We start from the raw sequence: 11,073 nt of genomic DNA, 5'->3' as shown, positions 1-11,073 counted from the left end.
GGACTGGGCAAAATCTATGAACGTAACGGATGCGTGTCTGTATAAGTCTTACCATATGTCGATTATTTTACACGCAGCTTCCCCAGCAAGATCCAGAACTACTGGAGCTAAGGGAGGGGGAAATGTAGTAAAGATAAGGGCTGGCGACCGGAAGATCACGTGCTGTACGGAAAGAGTTAAGGGTCGACCCTCCCTTGTCTCCGCCCCTTATAACATGACACACCTACTGCTGGGGGTATAAAGCCCGGGTCGGCTGGAGATCTAGTGGGATAACCTTGATGTGTAGTGTTTGCTACACATGGCCTAACCCCAGTCAAAAAGACTGAATAAACATCTTGGTTCAAAAGTACGCTTACTTCTCTGCATAAAAAAATTACTTTCATTTTCCTAATTGGTGAATCCAGCTACTGGTTTCCAAAGAGATGCACCAAAGTGCACCTGAGCAAATCAAGGAAGAACTGGAACAACTAGATTGTTACTCTGGAAATATTTCACAAAATAAAAATTATGATAGATTTGCCTGTGACACTTCTGGGCAAAACTCTTGTCTTTACAATGATAACTCCCAGCCTGTCTTATTTATCAGTGCTACCTAGAGAAAGTCTAATACTGGTTGTACCTAGGAACAAGCAGATCAGAAAAGGCCACTGTGCTCTTCTGAGATGGAGTGATGAGAAAAATAGACTCATTCACTAGATTTCTGCTTAGGCAGTAGTGCCATGGAAACTGCCTAGAACTCAGCAGTTTGGCTTCCCAAACTGAACAGAAGGAGGAAATTGATACAAAAAGTGCTAATATGCTAAATCCTGGTCTATAAACTTGAATATTTGGGTTTAGCACAACAGTGCTGGATAGGGCTATCAAGACAGGACTTGACCTCCTACAGATGGTAGCAAAGGAACCGCATCCAATCAGCCACAACTGTAACACGATAGCTGCTGCTGTCCCTACTTAGACTAGTTAAAAATATGCAGTTTGTCAGGTTCAGAAAGTTTTGTGGGAACAGATTGGCTTCCACAAGATTATTGTCAGGAAGTGGTTGGAATATGTAACTTTGATTTTATCATTTTGATTAAGCTTTAGATGTTCAAATTGTAACAAATATCAAGTTTATGTGACACTGCAATCTATATATACTATGTTAAATAGTTATATATTTATAGGTGTTATCTATCACATGGGTTAATTTAATCTAATTTGGAAAGTTCTAAGGAAACAAAACACTAATATTGAAACAATTTTTTTTAGTAGTCACAGTCATTAAACCATCAGACTTTTGTTTGACAGAGGTATTTTAGGGTTTTGTTCTGTTTTGGAATAAGCTTTGTTTCAAACCATTGGAATTTCCTTCACAACAGAAATCCCAATTCCCAACTAGTTTTGATCCCATTGTTCCTGTATCCCAGATCCCAGCACCCAGAGGCAAAACTTCTTTTCTAGTGCATGTCCTCGTTTCACTTCCCTATCCCCACAAGTCCTGCTGCATAGAGTAAACAGTACCAGATGGCTAATGTTAATGTTATGAGAGATTCTGCTATAAAGAGCCCTAGGCACAGGTACCTAATATAAAACAAATAGTGGACTTTGTGCATGTGCTGTCTGCATAGGTTGTTTCTCAAAAAGAGAAGCCTGTGAGACTCTAAGGAGAAGCCTGGTGGACTACATTACCCAGAATCCTTGACAGGGGAGTCCATATGTGGCTACTGAGTGAAAAATAAATCATGCTCAATTACTCTATATTCCTCAAAGCCATGTTTTTTTCTTGCCAGATGTACACAATGGATCATGGTGACAGCAGGTAAAAATGAAAGCGAGAAATAGGTTGCACTCAGATTTGTCTGAATCACCAGTGAAAATTCAGACCCCAGCAGTAATTGTGAAAAACTTGGTTTGCCTGAACCCTTATAGAAATATTCAAAAAGTTGGATTCACTGTAAAATCCTAGGAAAAAAAACCTGAATTCTATAAATAGAATACCTAATGAGATTAACCAAAGTAGAGCACTAAGTGGGAAGTAGTGGTTAAACATAGATGACTCCAGATGCTGTAGCGAGACACCCATAATGATTTCATCACAGGCACAGCTGGAGAGAAGCCAAACTTCCTCAGTGTAAATGGAGCAGGTGACAGTGAATCTTTGTTTCTCCCCTAAGTAGTCACCACTGACTGCTTGGCATTTGCACCCTCCGCTACCAACTCCTTAAGATCAGAGCGCTGCTGCTTTCAATGCTGACAGCAGGCATCCAGTATCAGACATGGATCGCTACACTTTAAAAAAGCTTATTTAAAGTTTACAGTGGTGGAGTTGTCACATAACATTTGTTTTTTTGATGTGATGCAGTGTAAATGCTGTAATCATATTTACAAAACATGATTGATAACATGTTGTGCACAAATTCTTTCCTTTAAACTTTCCTGTAAAACACACTCATCTGCCATTTCCCAATCTCAAACCCCAGAAGGTCCAAGTGAAAAAAGAAAAAATAATTAGGTCCAAATAGGGCAAATAGGCCCAATCATTCAGGAGCAGATGAAAGTTCAGTTCCAAATTTGAGTTGGCTGAATCATCATGCTCTTCCTTTAAAAGTTTATGCAAATAGTTTGTTTCTGTTTCAGTCAGCATAAACTCATACTCCATGTAAGATTAATGTGAGATCCCAATGAATGCTAAGTCCCAAAGCAAAACTGTTCACTTGATTCCAAGTTCATTAATATTTTTTCAGTGCTGTGATCTCATTGATTTGGAAAGTTGCTCCTGAGCAGCATTGCTGTACAGGGATTCATGGGAGAAGCTGTGGAGGAGGCTGTGGACTTCTTGAGCTGCTTTGCTGACTGATAATGTTCTCCCCTTAGCTACTCAACACTGCAAACTGCAGTAAATCACCCTAAGTGACTGCTAGATTAATATGGCCAACTCTTCTGGCAGGGAATTAGGGAGCACTCAGTTATCATTCTAACTCCAGAGTTGGGAGATGATAATCTCTGACATAGGGCAATCACAAACAGCTGTCAGGTTGTACCCCTGTTAGATACTGAAGACTTCCACTGCAGCCTTAGATACTGTGTGTGGAAAGGGAACATTTCACAAGTTATTCAATCACTTGTGCTTAACTTTCTTGACACTTCCCCCTCAACATCCATACAGGAAAAGTTTGACTTCTGTAGAACTTGAACATGACTAGCTTACATAATAGGAAAGGCATTAAATTCCTGTAATTAGATTGTGAGGGAACAAATACCAGTGAAAAATGCAAGTACATCATGGTAAAGGAAGAACATGGTAAATACGTCCAACTGGGATGCTGGATCTTTAGATACATTTGTGTTGCACTTGACTTTTACATGATTCTGAGATTAAAGGTACCAAGTAACATGTATTCAAAAACTCCAGTTACAAAATAATCAAATGAAATTTTTTTTGTCATACAGAAACGTATTATTTTGCTATTGCATGTTTGAATCTGCAGACAAGAATGGTTAAAAATATGCTGCAAACCTTTGGGCCAATAGGCCCAAGGACATCCAGTCCTGCAGATGTTCAGATAACAAATGTTTTCAAGGCACTTTGAAGATAAAGCACTGCATATAAATAGAATGTTTCATTATTAGGTATTAGGAAGAATAATAAAAATGAATACATTTCATCAAACTAAAGAACATCTGAAGGCCCATTTATGAGACACAACATAGAGGTCTTTTCAAAGTAATGATTTACTTTTTCATATTACTCCTTTTCATTATCAGAGTTCAGAAAATAATTTGACGGTTTCTGTTTCATTCAATCCAACAGTGTCAAACATTTTTGCAGAAGACACAATGACTTAGAGAGCATGAAGAAGTTTGTGAAAAGCTACTAGACAGAAATGTTCACTCAACCAGTAGCAGCACTGATTGGATCCAGAGCCACAATAAAATGGATAGACAATATATACCCTTATCTTAAAACCATCTCAAATATCACACAAAGGAAGGGGGGCACAGGAGCAGGAGAGAGCACTGTAGAAAAGCAAAATGAAAGCCATTCACCAACATCTCGGTTTTGAACAGTTGTGTAAAAACATCTGAAAGTTACAAATCCTGAAGAACCCAGCAGTCCTCTAGTCTCCTGTTTCACCCAAGGACCATATTTGGCCTCTATGAACTAGAGAGCAGGAGCACAAAGAAGCATAGCACATCAAATAAAGAGCATGCATGATATAGTTATTTGTTGGCTTCATTACAATCAACCCATTTTCCATCTGGTGAATGAGAAATGTCCTACAGGCTGTGAGAGGGGTATACTGCAGAATTCCTTTTGTTTATATGGATAGCAATAGTAAGGAAAGCTTACACCCCAAGGCTTACATCCACAAGTGTGATCTTTCAACCATATCCTTATGGCCATTGTAAATGTATATTGTATCTAGTCAACCTTCTGCTTTTCCAGTGAAGATTATATGTAACAACAGTTTTGATGGTTATATCTTCAATAAGGGAAATTCCAGTAAAGATCATAGGAGTACCTTTGAAGTAAGGAACATACTGAATGATAACCATTAAATATTTATGGGGTTTCCTTTCCTGGTAGAAGAGAAAGCTCTGTGGTATTTGATAAACTTAAAATGAGACATACTGCAAATTTAAGTACCACTTAGAGAAAAGTTGAGAAAACATCTCATATGGTATTAGGAAAATAATATAAGATGTTGTGCATACTATGAGGCAATTTTTCTGACTTCTGAAGCTGTGAATCCTAGCATTGTCAGAGAAATAATTTAACTGAAATACAAGAAAGAACATCCTCAGAACGAAAAAGGATAGAGCAGGGGGTAGGGAGGTAAAAACAAAGCAGAAGCTAAATAGTCATCAACTGAATCAGTAAATGACTGCTTACAAAATTGAAAACCAATCAGGTAAGGACAGAACAAAGCTATAGAATGCAAAGCTCTTGATTTTACTCTCGGTTTGGGAGGGAGTGAGGTTTGTGTTTATGGATAAATAAAGACCTATTTCTATGATTTAGACATAAAAGATTATATGGTTTAGAAAACCCACAAACATTTTTCCAGAGATAGAGAAGCCTAGGAATATAAGGAATATTTTAGGAACCTCCAATTATAGCTAGGACTATAAGGATCCTGAAAAGCAAAACTATTAGGAATGGCAGTATTTTGCTCTGTGGTGCACATATGTAGAGTTAAAAATGCACAATGAAATTGCAAAGTCAATTCCTTAAAGTTAACATCAGAATTTCCACTGCCCATAAAAATCTTCTTTGGGTTCACTTGCATGTGTGCCTTGGGGTATGGTGAGAGCTTACAGACTGGGCTGCTAGTCATCAGTTTGTCCCATTCTCATTGTTCTGCACATGCCTTTTGAATAATTCAGACTCAACTTTGAAGACAGAATTAATAAATTGCTCACAGGTCTCTCTGTTTTACTTCTTATTATAATACTTGAGTGCATTATGGACATGATTGCATTTATAAGAAGCCTGTCAAGACTGGGACTATTATAAAACATGGGAACTGAAGCACAGAAAGATTAATGTCCAAAGGGCCTGTGTATTTTGGGTGCAATAATTTGAGGCTAATTTAACGCTGCTAGGATTTCATATTTTTCAGACTTTTTAGCATTAGCAAGCATGTTACATATACCAGTCCAATTGACTTTTGCAGCTATTGTGAGTGCTCTGCAGTTCTGTGAGACCCCAGCACATAGCAAGTGATTACCTGTTAAATTCTTGGTGATGTACTACACAATAAATGTGTCAGAGAAAATTCAGTTGTCAGTGGCAGCATTTCACCACACTAGCTCTGCTCCATTCAGTAAATACTTTCCAGTTTCCTCAACAACGAAGGCTAACAATGTCCTTCATTAAACAGTCCTGTCTCTTGTACTGGGTCTGACTGGGATGAAGCTATGAAGTTAACTTCCCCATAGCAGCCTTCATAGTGCTGTGCTTCGTATTTGTATCTAGAGCAATGTTGATAACACATCAATGTTTTGGCTACTGCTGAACAGTGCTTGCAAAGTGTCAAGGCTTTCTCTCTCCCTTCCCTCCCCAACAAATGTGAGTAGGCAGGGGGTGGACAAGCGGTTGGGAAGGGACATAGTCAGGGCAACTGACCCAAATTGACCAAAGGAATATTCCATACCATATGACATCATGCTCAGCAATAAAAGCTTGAGGAAGGGGGGACATTTGTGGTTATGGCATTTGTCTTCCTAAGCAACTGTTACATGTGATAAAGCCCTGCTTTCTATGAAATGGCTAAACATCTTCCTGCTGATGGGAAGTAGTGAATGAATTCCTTATTTTGCTTTGCTTGTGCATGTAGCTTTTTATTTCCTTCTTAAACTGTCATTATTTTGATCAAAGAGTGTCGGGAAAAGGAGAAGCTAATATAAGCATATTCTATGATTATTGCATCAGTAGTCACAGAGGAATTACAAATTTTTTTAAGTTGGGGTCCAGCAAACAGACTTCACTCCACATGGAAAACTGCCAACAGGGTGGTAATAGAGATAGCATCAGGAGACAAGAGAAATTTCAATTGGGAGAGAACTGCCTGTCAGGAGTGGAGGCAACGGGCTAGGACAGACTTGGGGAACTGGAGGATGTATGCTGTCAGTTTTTGATACAGGGTATGGATAAATTTGGATCAAATTACTCAGGCCTTTATATAAATGTACCAAGATGCCCACTATGCTGTGAAGTTATGGAAAGGTACAACGAAGCATTAGGAAAATGTGTACTTAATATTGAACAAAACCACTAAGTTCCCTGTAAGCAGTTACTGCTTATAACCCGTTATCTACTCTGGGTAGCAAATACTCAACCTTTCTGTTTAGTGTTTTTTAAATGTTTAATACATTTATTCTGGAGAAAATAAAAAGGTGGAGCCTGGGAATGAAGTACAGAATATAGCAAACTCTCACAGCAAGCAGAGAAACAGAAAGAAGAAAAAGCCAAGGGAGATTTGCTGCTTTCCAGGAGTTTTAATGACATGGTCTTTTTTTCACAACGTAGTAGTGTTTTTCACTAAGCATGACAGGATTAATGAGAAGAATTCTCAGCATTTAAGAGCTTTTAAAATATGAATGAATGTTATACATAAAACAAGGTATTTTATGCACATCTCTCTCTGACCCTCTGGCACCTTTTCCTCAGAACTTCTCACTTCAGTAGTTGAGGCATTTATTGCTAGGACTTTCTACCCTTATATCTTCAAGCAGAAGGAAAATACCTTAAATCTATTGCCCAGGCAGAAGGAAAATCATAGAAGAAAAGTGTTTCCAAAGAGCTACAAAAACTCATTACTTAAAAGCCTTGCAAACAGAAAAGAATTGCCTGGCAAGAAAAATCCAAGAGCAGGCTGCAGTGCTTCAGTTCCCTGGGTTACTGCCTTAGCCTGTGTAAAAATTATCCCTCTAGAGGCCAGCAGAGTATCAAAAAACAGTTACAGTGAACTAGACTGTAAGGCCCTGTAGAACCAACTCTTAACCAGAATTAACATTTAAAACTTCTTCCAGCTGTCCAAGGGCTGCATCTTGCATTCAAACTGAATTGTCCTGCAGTTACAGTAGGAAAACAAAAACGATAACATTATCTATATCATAGATCTAAATTTTTTAAGTAAGTAGGGTCATAGAAACAGAGAGCACTCACTAAAACAGATATATTGCCCTCATTCATATAGGGAAGATCTGCTCTTTTAAGAAGCCTGTTTGAGATTAGTATATGCTTAGGAGAGACAATATGCCTCATGGTTAGAGGGGGGAATGGGACTCTACCCTGCTCTAGCATTTATTTGCTGTCTCTGAACTTCTGTGTCTTGGTTTACCATCTGTAAAATAGATACTGTGATACTTTTAAACCACAGCTGACCTGGGAGAAACACCTCCTTCTTCATAAAAGTGACGGGAAGATTAATTACTGTAATTAATTACACAGAAGACCCTCAATAAAAAGTGCAATGGGAATACAAAGCCATGAGAGATTTGGCAAACAAAGCATGTATACTTGTACTTGAAGCACGCTGAAGATATAACTTCTTGGTACAGGTACTAAGGGAGCCGACTAGGAAAGGTGCCCTCCTAGATCTGTTGTTTGTAAACAGAGAGGGACTCGTGAGTGAAGTGGTGACTGGTGGTTGTCTTGGACACAGAGACCACAAAGTAGTTGAGTTTCAAATCGTTGGCGATATGAGAAAAACTGCCAGCAAAACTTCGACCCTGGATATAGGGAGAGCAGAATTCGGGCTGCTGAAGGAGCTAGTTAGTAAGGTCCCCTGGGAATCTGCTTTTGAAGGTATTGGGGTCCATGAATGCTGGTCACTTTTTAAGAGCCATCTCTTAAGAGCACAGGCAATTCCAAAGTGTCGGAAGTCAAGCAAGCAGGGCAGAAGGCCGGCTTGGCTGAGCAGGGATCTTCTTCTAGAACTTAGGTGGAAAAGGAAAGTGTATGGACATTAGGAGCAAGGACAGGTGACACAGGAGGACTACAGAGATGCTGTTCACCACTGTAGGGAGAAAATTCGTGCGGCCAAAGCTCGATTAGAGTTCAAGCTGGCCAGCACTGTGAAGGACAACAAAAAGGGCTTTTTTAAATATGTTAACAGCAAAAGGAGGATCAGAGATAACATTGGTCTGTAACTTGATGAGGTCATTCACCTCACAAATAGGGACGTAGACAAAGCAGAGACGTTTAATGCCTTCTTCACCTCTGTCTTCAACACCGATGATGGGTCCTGGGAGCCCTGTGCTGGAAGACCGTGACTAGGGGAATGCTAAACTCTTAGCCGACCCTAAACTTGTTCGAGACTTGCTGCTCTGCCTGAATGCGCATAAGTATATGGGGCCCAATGGGATTCATCCCAGGATACTGAAAGAGCTGGCTGATGTTATAACGGGACCTCTCTCCATTATTTTTCAACGGTCTTGGGAGTTTGGAGAGGTCCCAGTCGACTGGAAGCTGGCAAATGTAGTCCCAATTTTCAAGAAGGGTAGGAAGGAAGACCCTGGTAATTACAGGCCTGTCAGTCTCACTTCAGTGCCTGGTAAAATTATGGAAAAGGTTATTCTGGGAGTTATTGAAAAACACTTGAGACACAATGCAGTCATTGGTCATAGCCAGCATGGGTTCACAAGGGGAAAGTCCTGCTTAACAAACTTAATTTCCTTTTATGACAGGGTCACCCATCTAGTTGACCAAGAGAAGCAAAGCTTTTGATACTGTCTCTCACAGTATCCTTCTGGACAAAATGTTCAGAATGCAGCTAGACAAGTCCATAATACGTTGAGCGAGCAATTGCTTGATGGGTCAGGCTCAAAGAGTTCTAGTAAATGGGGTTGCATCAGGCTGGTGGCTAGTCACCAGTGGGGTTCCCCAGGGCTCAATTTTAGGGCCAGTGCTCTTTAATGTTTTTATAAATTATCTGGGTGCAGGAGTTGAATATACATTAAGTATGTTTGCTGACGATACTAAACTAGGAGGAGCTGTGGACTCCCTCGAGGGTAGAGAGGCCTTACAGAGAGATCTGGATAGACTAGAGAGCTGGGCAATCACCAACTGTATGAAATTTAACAAGAGCAAGTGATGGGTAGATGCTTTGGTGAACTACCTGAGCGTGGTGGGCTACCCCGAGACACACGGTGAGTGGTGGCCTGCTGCACACCATGTTGTGGGCAAGGACATCCTCAAGTTTCATGCTGTCTACTGGCCAGCGCTGCTGATGGCAGCAGGACTGGCTCCCCCCAAGTGAATCTTTGTGCACTCCCACTGGACTGTCCATGGGCAGAAGATGTCCAAAAGCCTGGGCAATGTGACTGACCCCTTTGCTTGTATTGGAGAGTACACAGTAAATGGATTTCGGTACTTCCTGCTAAGGCAGGGTGTACCTGAGCGTGATTATGACTATTATGATGAGAAGGTTGTTAAGCTAGTGAATTCAGAACTGGCAGATGCTCTTGGGGGGCTTCTGAATCGGTCAACAGCTCTCAGCATTAACCTCAGCAACACTTACCCTTGTTTCTCAGAGTCTTGTTTTGCAAAGATCTTGGATTACAGGGGGATGAAAGCCATGGGTAGAGCTTCTGCTGAACACTGAGTTTGTGGCATCTGTGGCTTCTCTGCCTCTGCAGGTGGCTAGTTATTTTGAAGGTTTCCAGATCTACAAGGCTTTAGAATGTGTTGCCCTGTGCGTAAGGCAGACCAACAGTTTCTTCCAGAGACACAAACCTTGGAAACTCAACCGAAAAGACCCCGCAGATAAGCTCTGGCTTGACACCATCATCCACGTTACGCTGGAATGCCTGTGTGTTTATGGGACCCTCTTGCAGCCCGTGATCCCACACACTGCAGACAAGTTGCTTTCCAGGCTGCCTGTTGAGCCAGAAGAGAGAGGTCTCTCAAGTTTGACATTTCTGCCACACTACGATGGGAAGCCGTGTCCCTCTGAAGGGAGGCAGCTTGGAACTGACACCGGCATCTTATTTCACAGACTAGAGAAGTCAAGACAGCATCAAATAGAAACCAAAAAGCTCTAGTCTCTGACAAACAGCTTCTGCAAATAAAAGCCTCCGGGAACTCCTGGAAAAAAAATTTTTAAAAATTTGAGCTATGGATGTCATCTATCTGGACTTCTGTAAGGCCTTTGACACAGTCCCCCACAATATCCTTCTCTCTAAATTGGAAGGATATGGATTTGATGGGCGGACTGTTCGGTGGATAAGGAATTGGCTGGATGGTCGCATCCAGAGGGTAGTGGTCAATGGCTCGATGTCCAGATGGAGAACAGTGACGAGTGGTGTCCCTCAGGGGTCCGTACTGGGGCCAGTGCTGTTTAATATCTTCATCAATGACATAGCGGGATCAAGTGCACCCTCAGCAAGTTTGCAGATGACACCAAGCTGAGTGGTGTGGTTGACACGCCTGAGGGATGGGATGCCATCCAGAGGGATCTGGACAAGCTTGAGAAGTGGGCCTGTGTGAACCTCATGAGGTTCAACAAGGCCAAGTGCAGGGTCCTGGGTCAGGGCAATCCCCGGTATCCATACAGGCTGGGGGATGAAGGGATTGAGAGCAGCCCT

General features: G+C 41.1%; 1 pseudogene; it reads left to right on the top strand.

Moving 5' to 3' along the window:
• Positions 1 to 9,584: 9,584 nt before the first annotated feature.
• LOC148054093 (methionine--tRNA ligase, mitochondrial-like) lies at positions 9,585 to 10,592 on the top strand (annotated as a pseudogene).
• Positions 10,593 to 11,073: the final 481 nt, after the last annotated feature.

The sequence above is a fragment of the Nipponia nippon genome, unplaced genomic scaffold (assembly GCF_047370975.1).
Source record: "Nipponia nippon isolate SJK-2023a ecotype South Korea unplaced genomic scaffold, ASM4737097v1 scaffold_34, whole genome shotgun sequence".
Classification (NCBI taxonomy): domain Eukaryota; kingdom Metazoa; phylum Chordata; class Aves; order Pelecaniformes; family Threskiornithidae; genus Nipponia; species Nipponia nippon.
Note: the sequence above shows the minus strand (reverse complement) of the source record. Positions and strands in the feature narration are given on the sequence as shown.